We start from the raw sequence: 25,786 nt of genomic DNA, 5'->3' as shown, positions 1-25,786 counted from the left end.
GAATCTGTTCTCCATTGCTATGTTGGGTAAACACTTGTGCTGACATGGATTCCCCAAGAAGCCAGGAATTGAGGGAACTGACTGAGAGGATCCAGTTACAGAGGCATCAAGGGTAGACTGCAAGCTCGCTGTGACCAAACACCAATTTCAGGCTTTTACTCTCAGATTTCTATGAACGCACATTTGTGTCCCTGGTACCTGCTGGTTTCAAGGGACAGGATCTGTGCACGTAAAGCTAGAAGCGGTATAAAACTTGGCATCCTGATTTGTGTGATTATTATTTCAGTGCTTGCACTAAATCTGGCTCATATTTTGAGAACTATTCTAGAATCTCAGCCATTGAGAGATGGCATGTAACAGCACATTTGAGTTTATTGTAGCAGTATTGATTATTTCATTCATTTTAAGGCGTTACCAAACTCACCTTAATCTTGTTAATTCAGATAATTCAAACTATTACCTGAGACCATTATCCGAGTACGTTGAAGAAAATAACTGAAACCTGTCTGCTTAAAAGCACACTGAAGCCAACTAAGAAAAGAAAGAAATAAACAAACACATCTGTTGTACTCTAATACCCATTAACCTTAACTGTAGGAACTTATACCTGTCTCAAACATTTCATACAAATGTCAATGGGTACATGCTGTGACGAAGAACAAGACTCTCCTTCCCTCCTCTGAATGTGATCCAACCGAATCAGAGGTCAGGCACACTCTATCCCTTCTGCGGTGACCTTACAGAAAAATCAGGTACAAAACAAGAGTCTCTCGTTTGACTTCAAGGAGCTTTGAACAGATACGAGGTTTGACACAGAGTGACTAAAAGGAGACAAATTATTCCAACAGCAAGTAAAAGTAAGAGCCAAATTCTGCTCTACGTTATCCTGGTATGAATCTGAAGCAATGAGTGGCAAATCCAAGGACATAATTCCAGATTTATTGCTCATAAAACCAAACAGAATCAGACATCGCTTAGGTTTAGGCTCTTACATCCTACATACTAAATATCTGAGGTTTTTTGTTACAAGGTGAAAATAAACTAATCCAACACCTCTAAGATGTCTACAGAGAAATCTGTAATGTATTGCAATAAATGTTCATTTACACAGTGTTAAGAAAACATGGGCAATTTTCTTTAAGAGATGCTGGCTTGCATCATAAATGCTTAGAGCACAGCTGCAGCAAAACACTCAGTTTTTGCTATGTTAAGTATCTCAAATATAATTTTAAATTGCTACTCTCTATAGAAAAATAGCACCCCCAAAAAACTTAAATTCAAGTTGAGTGTATTTTGAGAAGCCACAGAAGAAGCCTACAGCAGAAATGCTTTAACACTGACCTTTTCACTATAATGACAAGGATTGCTCACTTAAAGTACATCACTATTTCCTGTTTCAGCATCATACACAATGTACACATTACTACCGGATGGAAAAAATGTATAAAAAAAGCTTTCGCGTTGCCAAAGTCCAACTGAACACAGACTTATTTCCACAGGATGACTATGAAAAAGAAAAAAAAAAAAAGAGAGAGAGAAAAAGCTACACAGAAGCCAAATTAATCTCTTAAACACTTCCTTTATAGGTAAGTTTGCAAACAGATCACAGTTCTTCTCCTTGAATTGAACAAAAACCAGCTACCAAAGAGATGCCAAAACAACCGACAGGACAAACAGTCTTGTCAGTCAATTAGCAGCTAATTGATCTCTCTGATCCCACTGCTTTTAACCGATCAGGTAAATATTTTGTTTCTGGTTGCCTAACCTTGCTGGGCACATAAGAGCCTGTCGGAGGTGCTTAAGCATGTCATAATACAAAATCTACCTCTTCTGCTGACCATCTTCTGATGTGGACATCCTGAATCTATCTCTATACAAAAGCAAAGCATTGGGATTATTCAGACACAAAACTAAACAAGAGAATTATATGAACTGCTAATCTTCTCACACTGTTACTTATTTCCTTGGGGCACAAGTTAAAAAACGAAAACAGGTGAGTAAAATACCGATCGTTTCCCACGTGGACCTTAAAATGTGATGGCAGAGCAATGGCAGATCTGACAGACAGCACTTCCAGTGTTATTAAAATTTCAGAAGGCAACAAAAATATCACAGTTGTTTTGCTCCCCCCCGCCCCCCCCCCCAGTAGGCAGTGACTTACGAGAGTGAGAGCAGCTCCCAGGCAGAGAACAGTCAGATGCCCACTACTAAGGTCCTCTTTAAACGTTATTTTGATGGTTGAAGTTAGGTTATATGATGCCTAATCCCATTGATCCTAACCTGCATAAGACTGAGTTTTTCTCAAGTGTGAGTTAAGTAGTAAGTAAACAGTATTTACTAAATACCCATTAGCAATCTACAGTAAAATCCAAAGAGGTGCTGAGATACAAATGGGCTCTTAATTCTTGGGCTGCTCTCTTCATCAGCAGAAACTCAACTCTTTCTCACTTTCCTCTGAGCCACAGGATACCGTGCCAAACCGGAAGAGCGCGAAATAGTCTCTGATCACTATTTGTAGGATTACTTTTTTTTTCCCTGTGCCTGCAGTGTAGAAAAGAAATGCACCTTTGGCCCTGCTGTTGGCCCCAAACTATTATCACGTAAACAAATAGGCATTATGTAGGCCACCAAAAGCTAAATACCTAAAAATCTGTGAAAAGCAAAGGCTGAGCCGCTAACCAATGATGCTATGTGATGCTATTGGGATTGCAATGAAATGTTTGTGTTTTAAGAACAGGTGAGAATTACTGAGACTAAAGAATTTTTTCTCGATTCAACACAAAGAAATGTGTTAATCAGAAAGGGAAATTTTGCACCTTATAAAGGACAGATTAACTAAACTATGAATTTAGCAGCACTTGTGAAAGATAAAGTATATGCAAAGAGCAAGATTCCCGTGTGGACGTGGTTTATAGTCATTTCTAGATTTATAAAACATCATCTACAGTAAGAAGGGTAAGAACAGTGTCACTGGAGAGTTCAAACTGCTGAAGTTGTCAGATATAACAATTTTCCTAACTGAAATGACATGCAAAGTCTGAAATGCCTTTTTGATTTCATACAAGAACTGCAACCTTGGGCAGCAGCTGGGGAGAACAGATCTGTGCTGGTAAATCCCTGCTAAGATATCGTAAAGCTTTTCCCCAAGTTCTCCCAGGAAAAAAAAAAAATCAAAATTTGTGTAAATACTGCATCTGTTGCCAAATGGAAATATTAGGCAAATATCAGGCCTTTGCCTAGCATTTTCACCTTAAAGGGAAAACATCACTGAATTTTCTGGGAAGTGAGGCTTTTTTAGTTTAAAAGTTACACAATTCTAATTATGCAACCACGGCAGATTTTGCAAAGAGCTATGCCTCCTTTCGCGCCATGTCAGAAGAAGCCACTTGCATTTCACATGAAAATACCAGTGTCTTTCAAACACTTTCTTGAATGAGCAAATGCACTGCCTCTGAGGGACACTCTCACCCCTACATAGGAAGACATTTATAGTATCGGAGCTTGCATTTGTTTTTCACTCACACCAATTATTATACAAGCTTATTTTAAAACCTGTCATTGTTTACTAAGCCCTGAGGTCACCACATGTCAAAACAAAAACAGACGCATGCTAAACATCAGTAGCATGTTCTTATCATTTTTTTCCCATTTTTTGCACCCAAAGTAGAATGGGCCTTTGCGGCAGTTTTATTTCAGTCCATTCTGAATACTTTGTTAAAGTTCAGCTGAGATCAGTTATTAAGCCCCAAATCCTATATATTGCACAGATGCCACAACAGTCACTATTCTGCAGCCAAAATGTTTCATTTTGACTAGTGACTCAACACAGGCGTTTTGCTGTAGCAAATCTAGTCACTTAGCATTGCCTAAATACTCTGACCACTACAGCGGTAATATAAGATACATTAATTAGACTGCACATTTAAGGATGTTGCTTTCTTTACAACCCTCAGAATGCCTAGCAGGGGAAAAAAACAAAAATAAAAGCGCTCTTTAAAATTACTTTGGCCATATTTTACAGTACTTCCTTCTTTTTATTACATGAAGCATTGAAAGTCAATATGTATAATATCCAATTGCAGCAGAACACCTCTTAAAAATTCAGTAAAATACACATGCTTTCTGCTGTGTTTTGTAGGTATACATGAAATTTCATTCCCTGCAGTTAGGTTTCTTTCTACAAAACACCAATCAACTGTGTTTATTAACATGAGCATCACTCTCCTGAGCACACAACTCTGAAAGGATGAAGGTCTACCAAAATGCCTGAATCTGCATACAAAACCTCTGTTACTCCACAGGGTCGTGCTGATATTTGAGGGACAGGCCAAGCTGACAGCTCACTTGCTGATTCTCAACAAGTGCAACACAATAAACCCCAAAACATTTCTTGGGAAAGACACTGCTCGGGTTTCATGATGACTACGTCTCAGACAAGGTTAGACCAGGGTGCAGTATTACAGGGCATTCCTAGTACAAACCGCACCTTAAAGTTTCATATATGCACCCCACATCACAACAACTTTTGAAACTACTCCAAGGAAAGCTGCAGTGTGAAACCATTATCCTGTACTTAGTAAGTGGCACAATTGGATACCAAATCACTCCTACCCAGGAAAAGTCAAAGTAAGGACAGTAAAAATCTTAATTTCAGCCACCAGGCGAGAGCTCAGCAGGCTCTAAGAGAACATTTTCAGAGCTGATGGTGTATCGAAAGGGAAAGCAACCGCTGCTCAGCTCAAGAAAACTCCAGACAACTTCATACAAGGTTCTCCTTCTCCTGCATCATCCTTGGCACATTCCATCAAATTTAGCTTTCTTTCCATTCTCAGAAGTGGAAGTGAAATCAGGTAACGAATGATCTGGCCCAAAAGTCTCTTGGGTGCTTGTGATACACCAATGACACTTGTACACTACAAAGGAAAGCATCACCAACATACAATCATGGAATGGTTTGGGTTGGAAGGGACCTTTAAAGATCATCGAGTTCAGCTCCCAAACATCCCCTAGTCCAGCCCCCAATATCGCCTTTACAGACAGGGAAATGAACACACATTGTATACGCACAAGCATATAGGGCTTCATGTTTACTGAGCTACGCTTAAACTAATGAATTCCTAAATGTTCCTTCAGATAGCTCGTAACAATCTGAAAAACTGCATTGCAAACCAAAAGCAGGTAGGCTATTTTCCTTAAGACTGGAGTGCAATGTTTGAGCATTCAGACCACCTAAAACAATTAATCAACTTGCTTATTCAATTGAACTCTTCCCCCTGCTTCTCTCTTCCTATCCCCCCTCGCAGGAGTTGAGGACACCCTGTTCGCCTGGAGATGGTGAATCACTACAAGCCAGCAGGCCCACTCGGTTCCTCAAAAGACACAAAAGGTGTAAAAATAGCTCGTCCTAATGAAGCAAGTACAGCGTCAGCAGCCAGATGAACGTGGGTGATCAGATAAGGGTCTGTTGTTGCAAAGGGCAAATTATTAAGAGAATGCTTCTCCCTCTCTCTCTCTCTCTCTTTTTATTAAGCTTTGTTCCTCCTTCTCTGAAATCAGCCCTCTGCAACGCGTGATAAATGACACCTGACAAGATTGACTCCTCCTGTAATTGCAAGCTTCATACCGGCGCAGGAAGCGGTGCCTCACCATGAGCTGAAGGTACAGTGGAGGTGTCACTAAAAAAAAATAAATAAAGAGAGGCAAAAATAAAGCCTAAAAATAGCCAGGACTACCCACTGAGTATGACTGTGTGGGTATATTTAGCTGGTCTAACACGAACTTTTCTTGTTAAAAACACAACCTTACCTTTATGCAAAACAGCTTCCTGTTTCTAAACATAACTTGAGAACATGAGGGGGAAAAATTCAGATTTTGAAATTGTCCCTTTTTCACTGAGATCATGAAAAGATTAAATGTGAAAAGACCAGGTAGATCTTCCACATGGGTTTTGCACCCTGACATCCATAACAAATAGACGAGAGTTTGCTATTAAGGCATCCTAATACAGCCAATTGGACTAGGAAATAGATTCAAAAGCAAAAACAGAGCTGTACCAGCAAACTTCTCCAGGGACCAGAAATGAGACTCTGAGAGCTGAAGGAAGGGGGACGCGTCCTATGCCAGCTCTGTGGCCTGAGCCAGCACTGCCCTCAAGAGAAGGCTGTGCCCCACCACAGGCAGACGCAGAGACCTACAGACTGATGAGATGCAGTTGCACTTTTACAGCCCTGTTCTGCAAGTCTCATCTACTCTGAGGCCAGTTTACATCACTTTACCAGCACAAAGGAGCTTTTAGGAAGGGTGTAAATATAACTTACTCCCATTTAAGGCACTCCTACTCCGCCTAATAAAGTGGCACGAGTATAAACTACCGTCTGGCCAAGTGATACAGTTTAGTATCTTACGAGCAATATCAAGAAGCGCTTCCAACCGCACGTTTCAATTCCTGATGCCCAAATACCTGTACTTACAGGAATTAATAAATGTGCCTTTAAAGTGCTGGCACTGTACCTGTGTACGTCAGCTGGCATGCATGCCGCGGTGAGCGGAGATCAGCGCTCAGACACTTCACACCGTATCTGCTCCACTCGGCTGCAGCCAAGGAAGGCGTTGCCTCACGCCCAAGAACAGGAGGGCTTACGGCAGAGCCCCAGCCCATCTCCGCACCGCTGGCACCTTCTCTACAGTGCCACGCTGACCATACTTTGAGCCCGCTGCTTGCCTCACCTTACTGTGTCAGGAGCCCTGAAACTTTCACAGGTTTAATTGCAATAGAAATATCTACAACTTAGTGGTGCCGATGTTCAGCAACGTCTCCTTCCAGGGCGACTTTGCACTTCTGCACAACATGAGTTTTGCTCCCCCTAACCCAAAGAGAAGGCAAGCCCGGTCCCAAGGACTCTCTTAAGAATGTCTGCAACTGTTTAAAGTACATTACTGCAATATTACTACTGGAAGTAATACACATGCCAACTTTCTGGTGCTCCATGTGAGCTGTGCAAGGAAATGGTCTTTTTTACAATTATGGTTTTTCTATTTAATATCATGACTCTTTTGGCTGATGCTTACATGAGGGTTTTGTTTCATTATTGTGCAGCCTTCCTGTGTGGCTCCAAATACCTCACATCAATCGTTCTGGGGCCCGGGTTAAACAAGAATGCACAGGTTTATACCAGACCTTTCCTCTCATTTACAACAGGAAAAAAAGCCCACTGTAAGACACTGCCAATTTCACATGCAAGATTTAATGAAAATTATTATTCTGACATTATCATTTTTATTTTGTTCTGATTTTTAAATAAAAAAAAGTAATTGAAGTTAATAAGATTGTATTTTTAACATTATATCCAGTGGGAAATTGAGAGCATGCTCTTTTCTTGAAATGCTGTGATTAATTCCCATTGATACAACCATTCTTTGTTGAGCATCATAGTTTTGTCTTTTCATCCTATGCCTTAGCAGTAAATTTAATAGTCACTGATCTTTTGACTAGAGTAGAAAAACATTGTGATGCAAGACAAATCAGCTGATGATATTATTCTTCAGACAATTTAATTTTCATCTGAAATGAGGAGTAAATGTTATTATACTAGAGGAAATATGAATGTAAAAATAATTACCAGTAGGTTTAAATACTGAAGACCATACTCTGGCAGTACATTGACATAAAGTTAATAGGAGACAGGACCACAGACCCCAAACCACTCTTAAGTTGTAAAGCTAAAAACATAGTGATCAGAACTTCAGCCTATCCCCCCACACAGATGTGGAGCAGAAATTTCGTTTAAGTAACAGTTATATGCTATCTATCATTTTAAGATTTTACCTATTTAAAGAGAAATGTACAAAGGAGAAGATGAAATTAAAAGAACAGCACGAAAGCGTATGAGAAAAATGAAAAATTACCTTTGCTGTACACTTAGGAAAATATTTATTACACGGTATTTTCCAAAATCATGTAGAATAGACTGGCGCCTTTTCCCTGGAGCTCTGTGCGCCGGGGCCGGCGGCATGCTGCGGCTGGGGGCACCGGCAGTGCTGCCGCGCCGTCCCGGGGGGCTGCGGTGGCGAGGTGCCGCCTCAGCCCCCCCACACCCACACAGGCCTCTGGCCTCGGGGCTTTCAGTGCCCCCACAAGAGACAGCTTTAACCCTGCACAAATTCAATTTAGAACCAAGAAAGGAGCCGACTGGAAAATAATTTGAGGGAAAGACATGGTAAATTTGCAGTCAGATCCATCCCCTGGTGGGCTTGCTGCGCTGTGGCAGAGCCGGCAGACGGGGCGGGAAGGGGGCAGCCATGGATCATGGCAGAGCAGGGCAAGGGGCTGCCTGACCACATCCAGCCCAGCCCTGTTCAGTGCCACCTCCCTCCTTCCCCGGGGACCCCAGGGCTGCTGGCTCGCCTTCTTGCCTCCTCTCCGGCCCAAACCATGATGAGGATCTGCTGGACCAGTACAAAGCCCACCCATGGGGGGTTCAAGGGTATGAAAACTTTCTGTTTTCATTGTCCCATACCACACTCACTCATGACACAGGCAAGATTATGAGCAGAAGTAAAACAAAACAGGGTCGTAGCTCTTCTTTTCGGTAAGTTCCTGCTATGGGCTTTCTCCATCGCCCAATATTTAAACTGTGGGTGTTGGAAAGTTATTTTCCAGAGTGTAAATCAGTCCCTAACTTGCGCCTCCACAAGCACGTGGCACAGGTGGGGTGGGCGACCGGACGCGGTGGCTGCCTGAAGCTCGGGTGGGACAGTGGTTCCACGATGGCTCTTTCCACAAAATGAAAGTCTACGCTCGGTGACGGCACCACTGATTTCGCATCCTGAGCAGGGTCACCCCACCGTGGGCAAACCGAGGCAGCGAGTGCCAGCACAGGGTAGCAGGGGAGGCTGCAACGGGAGGCACGGGAGGCAGTAAGAAGATACGGTGTTAAGCAACGAGGGGCTGTGCTATCTCACATCTTCCTACATCCTGCCGCAGGTCGCTTTTCCTGCCGCAGCCTTCTCCCTCCCACCCCTGCGCGGTGTCACTTTCACCGGCGTGCGCTCCCCTCCCACTCGCCAACATGTAACGCACACCATGATTTATGTCACCTCTCCAATCTGGCCCAGGATCTCTGAGGTGCGCGCAATAGATGCAGTCTACAAAAGGTTAGGATTAATGCTTTATTGGCAGTTACAGCAGGCCAGCGGCTCAGCTCATAATGCAATTTTTCCCTCGTGAAGACTTGTAGGAGGTGGGAGCAGGCTGCCGCGGGCCTGGCGCCCGCTGTGCACTGACATATGTCCTCGCTGCTGGGCAAAAGGGCAGGTCCAATTAGGTGTCTTGTATTATTAACGTTCTGCTGCTTCATCGGTTATCACGTATCCTCCTCTCGGCCCCTCTGCGCCCCAGCTTGTGAAACGCACCATCTGCGGAGGCACTGCTCTACCTGGGAAAGCTCGAATGGAATCTGGTGGAGGAGATGGGACAATTTCTTTTTGCAGACCTGAGCAAGGGGCAGAATGGCCAAGAAGTCGAACAGATCACTGTAACTAAGATCCTCAAGCTAAAAGACAAGAAATATGAGATATCTGCCCTGCCAGCAGTAATAATTACGATGTATTATTAACAAAACTCAGGTTTCATCATTAACTTGACTCAGGTTTCAAGAGCTGATCTCACTCTAATCATCCTCCAAACTGCTGAACCAGTACCAGCAAGGAAAGCTGCTGGTAACTATTACACCAAAGAGAAAGCACAGGTGAAAATGACTGAATAATAAATACCACAATCAAACAGGTGCAAAATATAACAGATAGATTTTAAGTTGCACAAACCCAGGGCAATCTCACCCCTCAGATCTGATCCTGCCACAAAGAGAGAGCCTGTAACTTCAAAGCAGCTGAGAGGAAAGGGCTTGCTGTCAGCGTGTGCCGCATATGGCACAGCTGATGTGACCCTGCTTCTGCAAAGGATTGACTCCACTCCCCTCAAAGGTGTCAGTAAAGTCGCAGCTCCTCTCTTGGATCTCAAAACATGAGAATGGCCACCTACATGTTTGCTATAATGAAGTAGCCAACTGTCTCAGTCACAACCAAACCGCTGCAACAAAAGACCCTTGTTTGATTCTGTTCCTCTACCAAGCTCATCATCAGAGAAACTAAGATCTTCAAAAGCTTTTTCTCAACCTCTAAGCATGAGATGAAAATGCCATTTTAATTCTGGATCAGTGAGGTCTTCTTAAGTAAAATAACCCCAATCACTCAGATGCAACTGTGTAACAAACACCGCTCTTCTAGCAGGGAGCCTAATTGCTCTGCTAGCACCAACAAAGAGCTGCCGGTTCATTAGATCAAGCTGGAGGAGCTGCTGTTCCATCTTCACAAGCTGGGAGTATTTGATTGCAAAACCGCTATGGATGTTTGATCCAAAATTCAGCCTCCGATTTCTGATCAGCAGAACTTGAAAGCAAAGAAGCTATCACTCTGATATTTTTCTTCATAGCTTTTTTCAGGGTAACAATTTATTTTTCCTCTTGATCTGTTCAAGGGTGTCAAATCTAATCTTAAGATAGGACTTGGACTTTTATATTCTATATAAACCTGCTTAGCGAAACAAAGTAGCGAGAACAGAACTGATGTGAACCAAACTGCAGTTTCACATGACATCTGGATGATGCTGGTAGTTACACTGCTGTCCTGCAGCCTGACCGTACCAGGACCTCGCCAGAAAGTGCAAAGGGCAGAGGAAGGCCAGAAGGCGGCCAGCAGAGGTCAAAGGCAGCCATGCTTCCTGCTGGCTGCTCAGAGCCGGTTTGGACAGCAGGCAACCAGGCAGATGGCAGAGGAAGCATACTTCCATCTTGTCCAACAGGGAAATGATTTGCTGAATCACACTAAAGGGGAATGTGGCAGGTAATCCCGCCGAGATGTCCAGGAGCTCCCTTTGCCTGTTGCAGTGGCCCCCAGGTGCAGTTCTGCGCCCCTTCTGGGAGCCCACGCTGCTGTACTCAGGTTTGTCTGTCCACCCCTCCTTCTCTCATCATACAGCTCGGATAAACCATTGCATTACTTTATGCTTTAAGAACATGTATTTCTATTTCTTTTTCCTTCACAACTATCTTTAGCCTGAACACTTTCTGAATGGAAAACATAAATCTAATTTCAGGCCGATACCTGCCTCGGCAAGTCTGTCAAGAGCAGCTTATTTTCTCAAGCTCAAACTCCACATGTGAACACATCCACATGTGGGCTCAGACATATCTGCATAAAGAGGCCCATTTGCCTGAGTGTTTGCTAATGAATGCTTGGCAGTCAGAGGGACGCTAGAAGCGCATCCAGTTGTTTTTCATTTCTTAAAGAAAAGGTTACTTACACTTCTAGGAACAAAGCGTTGCTGAATTTGCTTATAAAATGCACCACACATGGATTCAAATCCAAATCTTAACACTGACATGAAAATTAAAGGTGCAAAGAAGAGTAACTTTTTTTCCCCCTTTTTATGCAGTTTCAATCAGCTTGCGGGAACGTTAACAGAAATATTCCACCAGTCAAATGGAACATGGATCAAACCAGTACAACATAAGCCTTCAAGATAGCAGAAAACTCCACATGGGATGCTCTCAGGAAAATCACTCAAACGCGGTGCTACCCAGTGTGCTGAGGGCTCAGGGAGGTCAGCTCTTTGCATGGCCAGGACCATGCTCTGCTTTTCACCCAAGGTGCTCATCAGGACTGGAAACCAAGACCTTTTCTGACAGGTCATGAATTAAATAACTGCAGCTGGTTTCCACGATCTCTTTCCTTCTGCTAACACAGTATCATAGAATTGTTAAGGTTGGAAAAGACCCTGAAGATCATCGAGTCCAACCGTTAACCTAGCACTGCCAAGTCCACCACTAAATCATGTCCTTGAGCACCACGTCTACACGTCTTTTAAATACCTCCAGGGATGGAGACTCAGCCACTTCCCTGGGCAGCCTGTTCCAGTGCCTGACCACCCTTTCGGTGAAGAAGTTTTTTCTAATATCCAACATAAACTTCCCCTGGCGCAGCTTGAGGCCATTTCCTCTCATCCTATCGCTTGTTACTTGGGAGAAGAGACTGACCCCCACCTCAGTCTCACACAGAAACAATAGAAGTATTGACATTGTAAATTAGTTCTAGAAGTATCTTTTTAATCACAAAGCTGCTGCAAGATATTTCTTCTCCAGTAGCACTAACAATGAGTTCAGGAAGCACAGAGCACCTGCCAGCATTAAAAGAAGAGCACATCTAAACCCACAGGTCCCAGTTGTTAAGATGCTGCTTGTTACAGGAATTTCATCTATGCTAACACTCTGCTAGAGCACTCCAGGTAATAACAGCAATAACAAACAAGGAAAAAGTTAAAGGAGCACTAAAATAAACGGGACAGCATTGTTCACTGACATTTTTAAGTCCCAGTAGTGTTGATCCACCCGTGAGTAGGTCTGGATTTATAGCAAAGGAAAGAGTTAGTGCATGATTACCCCACAGAAAGTTTCTATTTCAGAAAGTGTCTGAATTGCCTGAAAATCCAGATCACACCGCTGAAATTCCCATCTGTCCAATACTATCTCTTTCCTCCTTGGTTTTCTTTTTCCCTCTACAGTGAACTGAGTTGCTCTAAGATTATTTTTCTGTGACTTTCAGCAAAAGTAGATACAGAAGGAACTGTGGACAAGCACTGAGGGCATCGAGCCCACAAGAGACTTAGCCTTTGTCCCCCTTGAGAAATGGATACAACGCCAGCTTGAGTGGACTCTGAATCCTGGTTTTAATTAGAGAGAAGGTGAAATCAGGCGAACCTACCTCTTGCTTAAATACTATTCTTTCCTCAGTATCCCTCTGCTCTCCAGAAAAACGGTCTTCTTCCTGATGGTGACCATTTATGCAGGCACAGGATCCAAACTCTTTCCCACTGTGTCCTCACCATCTGCATGTTGTCTACCTCTCTATTGACAGCTTCCAATAAAAGCTTCCTTTAATAGAGTTGTCCTGACTCACAGGTGTGGGGGGAGGGAAGCTGACCTTGCTGCAGCATCAAGAGTCTCTGACGCATTCTGGGAGGCTGTGGTTTCAGGTCTGAAAGAATTCAGCCTTGTTTTCAACTAGGTTTTACACGCTTAACTTCCAAAATATCACCCTATAGCTCCATGTCAGTTGGTGACTCGATGTTGTTTAGTGGTTCGACTTAGCACTATTCAGGGCTTTAGCCGTACGCTTGGCAAATTAGCAGTACTCACCAGCAGAAGAGAGTTTCTCAGAAACGCAGCCACCCAGGCTCCTGGCTGGCTCCACCTCTTGTCCGCCCACTCCCAGTTTCAGACATTTCGCATTCCAAAACTGGAAGTGTCTATGCAACATAAGGTCACGTTATTGCACAACGCACTCTGCTCCTTCTAAGAGCCACTGCATCCTCAAAAGTACATCAACTCTAACAGTAAGAGAGCTGTTTACAGTGAATTTCTATCTGAGTGGGAGTATTTTCTCCAAGAATCTTACAACAAGGACATGAAGTGCATGACTCTTCCCTACATTTGGTAAAATTGTTACCGAGATGGCATTTATTTAATACTTCCACATCAGCATTCCTTCCCCTTTAAGCTGCCTTTTTACAATTTGAGAATTAATTTTTACACTTCCCCAAAGTATTTCTGTGCTGGATAATTTTAGGACATGCTAAACAGAACAATTTCTGCCTATCTTAAATTTAGAACTGAAGCCATTCGTAGCTTTTGCAATGCAACTGTGAAATACAACTGATTGTCACTGATGTAGGTTTTGCCAATTTTTTTTTCTTGCCAAATGGTCTGAGTAATTGCTATGATCCCTCCTTCATTTAGTCTTTAAATTCTAACAGGTGAATTAAATCTCCAGTTTCAATTACAACTGAAGAATACCACCTCTTTTAGTATAGGGGATTAAAAGTGAGGTGGGCTTTATTTTTTTCCCCAAAGGACAGTACACAGGTGGAAATGGTGGTGTCACATTGTGTTATCTTTGAAACTGTATTCAGCTTTTCAGCTACAGTTAAGTCTTCACCGTTAGCATGGAAAGCCTATTCGGTGTTTCCGAAAATGCCAAGGAGTTACATTGGTATCTCCTAAAGGTAATTTTTGACATATTTAAATAAAGAATAAACGACCAGTCCATACATGCCACTTTTTCTTTCAATTCAGATCTGTCACCTCGCCTTCAGCACCACCAAGGCAACTGAGCAGTGGGGACGCGGAAGGGTTCGGGGCCCGGGGGCTCCCAGCACCCTCTGGTGAGAACGGGGATGCTGGCGGGGCTCATGGCTAAGGCCGCTCTCAAAAAGCCCTCCCGATTTCACAGCCAAGCGAGTTCTTCATAAGCTGTCACTTGGGTCCTCCCAGAAGTGAGAAGGCTCAGATCCAGCAGTCAGCAGTCAGAAATCTGATTCAGGCTACCCAGTGAAAACGGTGACGGTCAAAACAAACCAATGTGACAAAGAGGGAGATGGAAACAGAGATAATCCTATGAGAGGAGCAGAACGAGGGACAGAGGAGCACTTTTGCACTTCTCTGTTTCATCAGATGCACTGGGACCATGCTCTGCTGTAGGTAAGCGTAGCCCAGGATTTTCACTCTGAGTCATTCATTTGGAAGATATAACATGATTGAGGGTCAACTGCCCTTTGTCCCGCGGAAGAGATAGATAGATACTTAAAATGGAGCTAATGGTTTAAAGTTACTTAGCTCCTGTTTGGTCTCTGAGCAAGTAAAAGGTTAGACTGTAATATTTAACCACAAGTCCCATGCCTTTCTGAGCAGCACGGAGGAGGCTGCCTGAAGGAAAGTCAGACATCTGCCATGCCGCTTCCCGTGTGCACGAGGTGAAGAAATCTGCGCCAGCCTTCAGCCTCGTGTAGATAGCGAGCTTCCTCCGGTGCAGTGGTTGTCACGCAGCGTGCTTTCTGGTACAGCCCATTTCCTTCTGGGGGACATGTTTCCCTTAGGGACAGCAGGGCCTAGTGCTCTGTGCGTGCCATTAGCCACAATCATCAAATCTGCCAGCTGGTCACCATGCAATACAGCCAAAGGTTTAGTGCTTTAAGTAGAACTGGCTGCCTGTCTAAATGAGAACAGGGTGAAGAACGGATGAGGGGTAGCAAGAAAAAGAAAGAGATTCATAAAAGTCTGGAGACACAGTACCATAGGGAGAACACAGCACCTACTGCAAATCTTGGGGAACTATTTAAACTCTTACCATAAAAAGTAAAAGTGGTATCTGCATTCATTCTTTTTTAGCATTCACCCATAAGAGGTCACTGTGTGATTCAATGAACACCTTGGTGTCAGCAGCATTCCCCTCTCCCTTCCCATATGCTCAGCACCAGGTGTCCAGTCACCTCCAGTACTGTCCCAGCTGCCTTTCATAGGGACAGTTAGGGCAGGCCATAAAGCAAGACGTGTGTGGGAGTCCTTCAAGCACTTTGATCGTGTGACCTTAGCCAATTTTACAATCACTTAAATGCACTTACTTTTTATTCCCCATTAATCTTAAATGGAATCCAAGAGTTTTACAACCCCCATAGATGTTTTAAATAACCAGTAAAAAAAACACACAAGTTTGGAAAACTGAGCTTGAACAGCAAAGATACAAGCTCACAAATGGCCCAGGCTCCTCTGGTTTCCCAGGGACTGGGAAAATTTATTTTTTCTATTTTAGAATCTGTTTCACTCCGACATTCGTTTTTCAGTAGTCAGTAGACTTTTTCGCAAGGGTGACTACAATACAGTGTGAGACATAGAGGACTGTCAAGGTGACCTGCCCACAGGAACTTCTTAAGCATGAAGTTTTTGTACGGCCATTCGCCATGAGACGAGCGGGAATAATAGGCGACTGAAACCGTTTTAGCTCAGTTCAGCTAATGGAAGATCTTCTTCATGGAGTAAGGTGACTTAAAGGGAAGTATTTCATTCAGAGATTTCCATGGGAAAACAAAAACACAAAAAATAAAAATAGCAATATGGAGATTTTCCAGTGGAAAACTTGTTCTTGTGGAAATTCCGCTTTCAATTGACAAATTGTTTTTATGGGAAATTCCTAAGCAGCTGTAGGCACAGCCCTCATGCTGAGAAGTTTAAAGGCAGCTCATGTCTGACCCAGTGCCCTCAGATTTCCCACATCAGATAAACTGCAAGAGCAGAGCCCTCATCTCTCCCTTACTCCCATGCACACCCTGCAGCACACAAGCGGTCCCACCGCAGGCACGACATTATACAGAAAGCAGCGGCAGTATGCACGTGGTTACAGATGGGATGCTTGAAGGCTTAGTCTTTGAATGTCTCAAATCAAGATTAATTACAGGATCTTATATATAAGCTGTCCCTAATGCTCTGCTACTGGTAAAGCTGTCATCGACTTCAGCAACATGTTTACCTGCACTAGGGACTGCAGGCTTGGGGGAGCCTTAAATGAAGCTCCTCACAGTAGTCTGCACCAGAGAGAGAGAACTTGGGCCTGACTTTATGAGATTATGTGAATGGTCACAAATCACGGATGTAACTCCATTGTTATTAATTGTTTTACACTGGCTTAAACCCATCAATAAGAACTACACACTCCACAGCTATCATTACAGAGAGTAAGACAAACATTTTAGTGAGCTTGCTAAGGGTCTTCTAAATTTGCAGGAGAAGCACCGAGTAAGCGTCTCCTTTACGGAGTGATATTAGAAAAGCATAAACCATTCATTGTAACGCATCTTCTTTCTATCAACCACTTTAGCATGAATCATCGTACTGTGTAAACAGACTAGAAATCATATTTATGGCGGGGCTCAAAGTATCTCAGAAAGCCAGAGGAAGAAAAAAGCTACTAGAGTAGACAGGCTTGTACAACTCCTCACAGTCCAGAAAGGTACTAAGCACCTAAATCGTTTACCTAAACATTTCAGTGATTTACAGTATTTCTGTACCAGCCCTGTATTTTCACACTAATGCATTTGTAACATAAAATAAAATGTGAGTAGGAAAGTTCATTCTACTGACTGCACGGGACTGGTCTTCACAACTTACTGTCAAGAGCAGATGTCGTCTCTTTCCCGACTACCTTCTGTCCCATATAGCCTATCCAACAGCAGAGAGGATCCAGCATCCCCCAAACCAAACCGAGCCGAGCTGGAGGAGCTCAAGCACGGCGGAGCTGTGGCAGGAGCGGGAGCCCCACGGTGCCATTGAGGAGGCTCTCGGCAGCTGGCTGCCTGCCAGGCGCTGCAGGCTACAAGGTGAAGGAGTGGACAAAGGTCACTGCTCAGCTGCTACAGTGACCTTCAGCTATGCTGATCTGCAACAGGAATGCACCCCCGGCCATGCCTGTGTTTCTAAACCACATGCTTTCTTGGCGACCTGCAACACTACGTACACACGTAGGATACCGAGTTCGCACACATGCACAGCCCATGTCCGTACTGCACAGGAGGCTGATGAGTTCCCCTCCACCCCTAACCACAAAGTCGCTCCCCAGTTACAGCAGGGTTGCTGCCGCTCTGCACCCAGGGAGCGCAGCAACCACACGTGCTCACCAAGGCGTGCGGCATGGCTGCGAGAATCACACACGCCGAGATCGAATTGCAAGCAACACGAATTTCAGAGATCGGTAAACAAAAACCTGTGTCTCTCCACCTAAAGGAGTTATTCTTTTGGGACATCACAGTAATAAAATACAATTGCAACGAAAACCTTATTGATACAAGCTTTCTTACTGAAGTGACAAGAAGGGCATTTATTTTCAGAGTCAGACACTCGAAGGAATACCCCATGTACTAGATAGCATAAGCTGTCTTGTCCCGTATATAGCAGAGGTAGTTCTACTACACTGAAACACATGTGATAAGAGAAGAGGGCCCAGGCTCTTCTCCATATTCTCTGCATACCTGTTACTATCACACAGCTGCTCTCAAGTCTACAGTTTCCTGTGCAGTACAAACTGCATACCACTTCCCCTACGGAAAAAAAAAAAAAAGCCTTGCTTGTTCTTAATTGACGATGGAAATACTGTCATATTTTCCACTAGCCAAGCTTGAAACCATTACTGAACGAACCTTCATTAATTTTTCCACAACATTTTGCAGAAATGTCAGGAAACAGCTGCACCAGAAATGATTAACTGTCCTTACCACTAGGGCTTCATTGGCCAACTTCAAATTATATAGGTTTTCTTCTTTCAAAACTCTACATTCAATGATGTTTTCTGTTATTCTTTAGTTGACTGTCTCAATACACTACTTTCTCTTCAAAAGTATCCAATTACACAGGTTCAGTGGCGCACATTTTACAAACAGTGGAAGAATTTGTACAGTTTGGAGCTGCATACTTCTAGGAAAAGATTGCTTCCTGCAGATTGCTCAGCTGTGTCTTTCTTGGATCAAGTTCAATGAAATTCACAACTTGCAGTCAAATTGTATTTGCCAGTCAGACTGAATTCATTACACTGACATAAACTCTTCTTGCTGCATTTTCTTACTCCTTTCCTTTCCTGTCCTACTCTTTTCCTTTCCCCTTTTCTCTCCCCACACTCTCACCTCTTCTTTGAGCTATACCAAGTGTCAAAACTCATCATACAATGATGTCCTGTACATTTTCTGGCAAAAACAAGTGGAACAGTATACATCATCATTCCAAACATGCAAACGCTGAGATGCTAGAAGGCTTGGTACAAAATAAGAGTGCAGCCATCTGGAGATAACTGCTAGCGTGGATCTGAGATTCCCAGCTGGCTGAAACTTTGCAGTCTCAGAACTTTATAGCAAAGTGCCAGTGAGCAAGAGACTCCGCTCACACGGATTTGCACAGGGTACTGGATATTATGTAATTTTTCAAAAATGTGAATTCTTCAAATTTCTGATAAGAACACAGCAACAAAAAGCAAGATTCACAGGATTACTTTTAAAGACCAACATAACACTACCGTGTCTTGTTTATATTTTGAAATATTTAATTTAGCATTAGTACAGCATGGCATGTTACAATAATTCTGCATATATGTCACTGGCAGATTCAAAATTGCAATTGTTCACGCTATGTCTTCACTGAAGCTGTAAGCCTTGAATCTGTAACCTTACAATATTTTTAGACAGAGGGAAACATAGATGTGCGTAGGTATATATATGTACTGGAAGTTACATAAAATTAATCCCATCAAGTGTGGTTCAGTGTTAATACTGTTATTTGTTATCCCTAACAAAAAGCAGGTTACTTGCAGAAATGGCCTAATGGCTTTCTATAATGGAGTGACTGCATCAGTGGAGACGGGAAGAGCTACAGATGTCATCTATCTGGACTTCTGTAAGGCCTTTGACATGGTCCCCCACAACACCCTTCTCTCTAAATTGGAGAGATATGGCTTTGATGGGTGGACTATTCGGTGGATGAGGAATCGGTTGGATGGTCGCATCCAGAGGGTAGTGGTCAATGGCTCAATGTCCAGATGGAGATTGGTGACAACTGGTCAAGTGGTGTCCCTCAGGGTCTGTACTGGGACCAGTGCTGTTTAATATCTTCATCAATGACATAGACCCGGGTCGGGGCAAGCCCCAATACCAATACAGGCTGGGGGATCGAGGGATTGAGAGCAGCCCTGAGGAGAAGGACTTGGGGGTACTGGTGGATGAAAAGCTGGACATATGAGCCAGCAATGTGCTCTTGCAGCCCAGAAAGCCAACTGTATCCTGGGCTGCATCAAAAGAAGCATGCCCAGCAGGTCAAGGGAGATGATTCTGCCCCTCTATTCTGCTCCAGGTGAGACCACACCTGGAGTCCAGCTCTGGAGCCCTCAGCACGGGAAAGACATGGACCTGTTGAAGTGGGTCCGGAGGAGGGCCACAAAAATGATCAGAGGGGTGGAACACCTCTGCTGTGAGGAAAGGCTGAGAGAGCTGGGGCTGTTCAGCCTGGAGAAGAGAAGGCTGCGGGGAGACCTTATTGCGGCCTTTCAGTACTTAAAGGGGGCTTGCAAGGAAGATGGGGACAAACTTTTTAACAGGGCCAGTAGCGATAGGACAAGGGGTAACAGTTTTAAACTAAAAGAGGGTAGACTCAGACTAGATATAAAGAAGACATTTTTTACAATGAGGGTGGTGAAACACTGGAACAGGTTGCCCAGAGAGGTGGTAGGTGCCTCATCCCTGGAAACATTCAAGGTCAGGTTGGACGGGCTCTGGGCAACCTGATCTAGTTGAAGATGCCCCTGCTCATTGCAGGGGAGTTGGACTAGATGACCTTTAAAGGTCCCTTACACCCCAAACTATTCTATGATTCTGTGATTCTATGATTCTATGAAATGATACAGCCACATAAATAGAAGTTTATCTAGGTATTATAGAGAAAGAATCCTTCCTGCTGCCTGCAATTCAAAATTATTTGCATTTTTAGCTTTTTAAATGGGTCCCTTCCTCAGCAGTGTGCACTGCAGGACACAATCCACATGCAGCTCTGCTCAGAAAGAGTCAGCCACTGATAACCTCACCCTGCGCTAGGTCAACTCCTGAGCGTCTTCCTTGCTTTCAGCAGGTATACAGACAGCCTGACCCAGAATGCCTAACATAGGCAGCATCGCTACATAATTGGTGAGGTGCTGGCTACAAAAAAAGAGGCTTTGAAATGACTCTAGCAAGATATTTGCTTAGACAGCAGAAATTGCAGTACACTATATTCTACTTAAAATATGCATTAATATATACGGGTTCTATTTACAAGACATGAAATACTGCCAAAAGTATCCCGTTTTTTTAAGGATTCAATTTTATAACATGCAATGCCGAATTTCTCCTTCACGATATCCTTATCTGTCTTTGTTCTAGTTTGAAAGCAGTAGCTTGCAGTGCCAGAGGATTTCAAGGACCACGTCCTTCCAATCCATGGCATGTTAACGCGCTGCCGGCTCTCATACAGCCGCCTGCGGCTGCACGGGAGACACAGGACGCACATCTTGCGCGTGGGGAAAAAATGAAGCGAAGTTGGTAGGGTTCCCTAAACACGCCCTGGTTTTTATTTTTTGGGGGGAGCTCTGAAATAAGCTGAAGATGGGGATTGCACGGCAAGCGCCCCTCCTCGCCCGCAGAAGGGTGCCGCAGCGTCCCGCGGGAGGAGGGCTGCCAGGCGGCGGGGCGGCGGCAGGCGCGGGCTTTTCTCTTCCACGCCCCGCCCGGCACCGGCCCGGCACCGGCCCCCGCCGCCCCGCCGCAGCCCGGGAAGCGCCGGGGCCGCCGCCGCCGCCCCCGCCGCCCGCTGTCCCGCAGGCGGCAGCCCCGCCGGCGCCCGGGCAGCGGGGCGGCGGGGGCGGCGGTTCAGCCGCGGCGGCGTTTCGTGCCCGGGGAGCGGGAGACTTCGCAGCGCCCGTTTCTGCCTCCTCCGGATGTTTTCGAGTCTCTTTCTTCCCGCCCCAGGCTGTCGGAGAACGAGCAAATGGACTTGTTGTCCCGGCACCCTGCTCGGTCACCTCCTGGACGTGGAAGAAGAAACATGTTTTTCCCCTCTCTGACTAATAGCGGGACAAGAAATGAGTGTTCTTGCTTTGCCCTGAGTTTGCACATCTTGAGCTCAAACTGCCATGAAGACACAGCCTCCTCCTGTTCACACCGTCAGCAATGAGCAGCAGGATCTAGGGGCGATGCCACAACAAAAAGAGAGACCTTGAACTTGCTTCACCCTTTGCATAGTCATTTATATTTGGGCAAAGTGGATAACGGCTCCTTTAGCACTAGGGTAGTGGCATCTGATGCTCGCTCGGCATTCACTTTACCCAGGTATAAATAGCAAAAGGTTTCAGGCAGTAAAGAATCAGGACCAGTATCTTCAAAGGATTCTCAGCCAAAATAAAGCAGCTAGTCCTCCGCACCACAGCTTGTGCAATCGCTCTGCTGCAAGAATCGTCCCCTGCAGGGTGCCTGGGACTGCTGGTTTGGCAGCATTGCATGCTCCCTTGTTCAGAGAAAATGTGCCTTCCTATCGCCCCATATCTAGCCACGGAATCAGACTGCAAGCTTTCACCTGTAAAGCAGGCAGTAATAGGGTTCAGTTTCTCAATGGGAGCCTTTTATTAGCTCACACAGCGTATTTACTACCCTACCAGCATTAAGTGCTTGCCTTAATATCCTTAGCACACAAGGTAGTGGTACGTACTATCATAGTTACAATAACATTGGTCTAAACGTTAATTGAGAGCATCTATTCTAAAATTCAGTTGTTCCAAACAAAAAAGTAAAGTGTGCCATTACTCGGCTGACACATTATCGGGGGGAGTTCTCAGCATACAAGAGAGCCACAGCAATAAGGGCCCAATGCACAGAAGTACCATTAAGTTACACGCTGATGAAACCTGAAAAATTTATGCTAAAACCCCATTTCAGAGGATGGCTGCCATGCTCTTGTGTACGAAAGTTCTCAGTTTTCCACTTAAATCCTGCCTGGTGAGTCAGGACGTGGCTGGGTTTCTGTACTGCAGGAGTATTCCATTACTCCTGCTTATAAATTTCACACGCTGTTAATGCTTCCCAAACTGGCAACAGAGCTCAGGGGTGCATGAGGACAGTTTGTTTTCCTGCTGAACTTTCAACATAAATTCCACAGGACCTCTGGCAGGGATGATGCCTTGTTTTTTGCCGACACGTTCATTGGTAACACCCCTGCTGACAGCCATCAGTTTGCACCCCTCTCACCCACCCAGCTCTGATCCCCAGCTGCACGGAAAGATCTTGGTTAGCCCTCAGACACTGCAGAGGGGAAAGAGTGCCATGCAGATAGACACAGCCTCCATTGCAGGGGACTGGGAGAGGGATCCATAAGAAGAGATATCCCATACAGCACCACCCTGGACTGCAGAATATTTGGGATCAGTTCCAGGTTTGAGCAAAGGTTCAAGCCCGTCTCAATTTAACCCTCTCAATTCCTTCCTTCAATTCATATACAGATTGAAACAGAGGTCCAACACCATTTAAATAGTTCTGAAAAACCTGGGGGTTTTATCTTAAAATATGTTCTGCGTTTTCTTTGAACACCTCCTGTGGTCATGATATCACATCAGAATCTATGGTCTCTTCCTTACATGCCTAGCTCCTATGGTTGCAGATAAATATTGGATAATTAAAAAAAACAGAAGGCCAATGAGAAGGATCAAACTTTTTCTGAACTTTTCACTGTTTCAAGCCAGTCTCATTAAATTCTGAGGGCTAACATAATTCTCTGACCATCAAGGATGTGCCCGTACAGAGAAGATTGGAGAACAGGAGCTTCTCAGTGCCTCAGGTCTCCTACAGCAACAACAGTAACTGCCTGAACTGCATGCAGGCACAGTTTTTGAGACAAAGTCAACATGAAACCTGTCCAACATGTGACTATCAACCCAACTACCCGCCATAAATGTGGGGCTGCAATAAGTAGCTGAAAACAGACTTTTTTTTGACAAAATAAACTGGCTTCTGACCTACCTGATGCTATAGTAAGCCTGGTGTTGGGGATCGAGTAACTTCAAGCTAGCCTGGGTGTCATCATACTACAGTGTCATCACTTTCATAACAGCAGTTTATATGTGCTCAGGTGTTCAAGACCCAGAGGAAAAAATAAACCTTGAACAGTATCGCCAATGGTGCACTTGAAATGGCAAGATGGTCACACAGAAACCACCACCTTAAACTTTGGGACAATTTATAAATGAAAAAAAACCCAAACCCTGTTCCAGATATCAAAACCCCAACCACCATTTCTTCTTGTGTTTTTACAAGTACATTTTTCTGTTTATTTGGTCCAAAAAGTGTGCTCCCTGGATGCTTGATGCAAGAACTGCATCAAGAGAGGGCAAAGTAGCAAACCAAGTATGTGGACAAAGCAAAGACAGCACTTCCAAATGAACAAAAACATAACCTGCCCCAAGAGAAATGCCTCTGATTTCAGCAAGAGCCAACTTCAGTTGTAACAGAAGGACAGGTAATCGGTATTTAAATGTGAGTGACTTCCACATGAAGCCTTCTGAGAAAGATAAAATATTCACCCAGGCCCTCTGCCACAGTTCACTCAAACCCATCCTTTCTTTGCTCTCCTACCTGGCTGCTGCCATCAAAGGTGCAAGTGAATAATGGTTCCAGTCAAGGCAATTTGGTTCACTGCTCCAGCGAATATGGCTGTTGACTCTCTCCTCCACCTATTTGGAAAACAAATACGAAAGATTTTTAAGGATTGTGGTCGATTCAGCCTGCTGTTTGATTTTATAACCTAATGGACATTACAGAGTTGGCTACATCAATACATGTAAGAACTTCAGAGATTCAGTCATAGTCCTTCTTGCTACTGGGGTCTTTTTCCCTCAGAGCAATGTAGCACCAGCAGTCAGTAGCTGTCCTGTGGTTTCCAACTTGCTGTGGGCTAGAATACACGTCAACTAATATATTCCAAGTGAAAACAATAGACATACAAGACCAAAAGGTGCATCCAATGATGTATTTTCAAACATGATGTATACAACAAGCAGTGTAAACACACAAAGCATGGAAGTGCCTTTGTAGTCTTTTTACCTTTAGGGCTTGCAGTTCCAGGTTTTCTGCCTAATTTTGAAAAGATCATGCCCAAATCAGAATTTAAGAGCACATATTTTTTAATTAAACGCAAATACTTCCCTGTTATTAAATCAGAGCAGTGCAATTGTCTTTCATTCTGCTTCTTTCCCGTCTAGCACTGTGCTTTAAAAGTGAGATCACCTCTAAAAATTCCCTTTCTATGTGATGCTAGTCTGTTTTAGAAAATAAGTTATTAATGTACACTGTGAAAATCACTCTGGTACTCTGTGAAAGACCAGAAAAAGGCACTTTCTGTATACAAAAGACCTGCTGTACGTGTATGCAGGAGTCAGGTACATGTATGCAGGAGTATGTACGTGTGTCTGTCCAAGGCACAGAGCACCAGGAAACATGTTTGTCATTGTGTTAGACGCGTTAGGCAGCTACAGGCTGCCCTATTTACACCTGCAGGGAGGGGGTTACTGAATACATGGAGGTTACCCTTAATCAGGGCATACAGGCAATGCATCAGGAACTGGAGACTCATCCCTAATTTGCACATAATAGAGCTGACTGAAATGCCCGCCTCATTAATACTGAGACAATGAACCTTCAGTGGTCTTCTAGTGACCACATACTCCAACGGGCCTGGCTATTCGGATTTTGTTGAAGACCAGCGTGAACACACAGGCAACCACAGCGCGCATTTTGCCCAGGGTGTTTTCTTCCAGGCTTCCCTCTGTCCTTGAATGCCCATACGTGAGATGCCCCCCCAGGTGACGTGACAGGGATGGGCAGTGACGGTGGGCGTCCCAGGGTGATGCTCCTGGACAGGGCAGCACCCCAGGGGAGCACAGGGTCCCAGCGAGAAGTGCAGCTCGTGTCACCCCTTCCCCTGCTCTTTGTCCTGGCCGTGATGCTGAGCCCTGGATGGCCACTGTCTCTCAGGGCAGTCGGGCCACCGCAGCAGGAGAAGGTATCTGCTCCTCAAGGACTTAAAAATGCTACAGCAGAGGAACATGCCAGAGGACTCAGACAGGAAAATATCAAACAGCATGCCGAACTTGCAGATTTGCGCCCATGGCCTAACCATACCGGCACCAAAGCCCAACAGCAAACCTCCCTCTGCTTCCAGCGAGCGCGACGGCTGCCCACGCTGCCCCACACACAGGGCAAGGGCTGTCCGCTGTGGGGTGGGCAACGCACAGCACTTCCATCGCTAGCAGAGTGCGGATGTGAGCTGGTGGAAACGGGGTGCCAAAAGCT

General features: G+C 44.5%; 1 protein-coding gene across 13 annotated transcripts in view; it reads right to left on the bottom strand.

Annotated features, from left to right (window-relative positions):
* Positions 1-25,786, bottom strand: part of HIVEP2 (HIVEP zinc finger 2) — a 142,988-nt gene that overhangs the window by 29,696 nt on the left and 87,506 nt on the right. For all 13 annotated transcript variants that reach the window (XM_082307890.1, XM_082307883.1, XM_082307884.1 and 10 more), the window contains one exon: positions 24,071-24,168. The gene's annotated coding sequence lies outside the window, so the exon portion shown is untranslated. The remainder of the gene's footprint in view (positions 1-24,070; positions 24,169-25,786) is intronic.

Source organism: Platalea leucorodia (genome assembly GCF_965183815.1).
Source record: "Platalea leucorodia genome assembly, chromosome: 3".
NCBI classification, from domain to species: Eukaryota; Metazoa; Chordata; class Aves; order Pelecaniformes; family Threskiornithidae; genus Platalea; species Platalea leucorodia.
The sequence above is the reverse complement of the archived record's forward strand: the minus strand, read 5'-3'. Positions and strand labels throughout refer to the sequence as shown.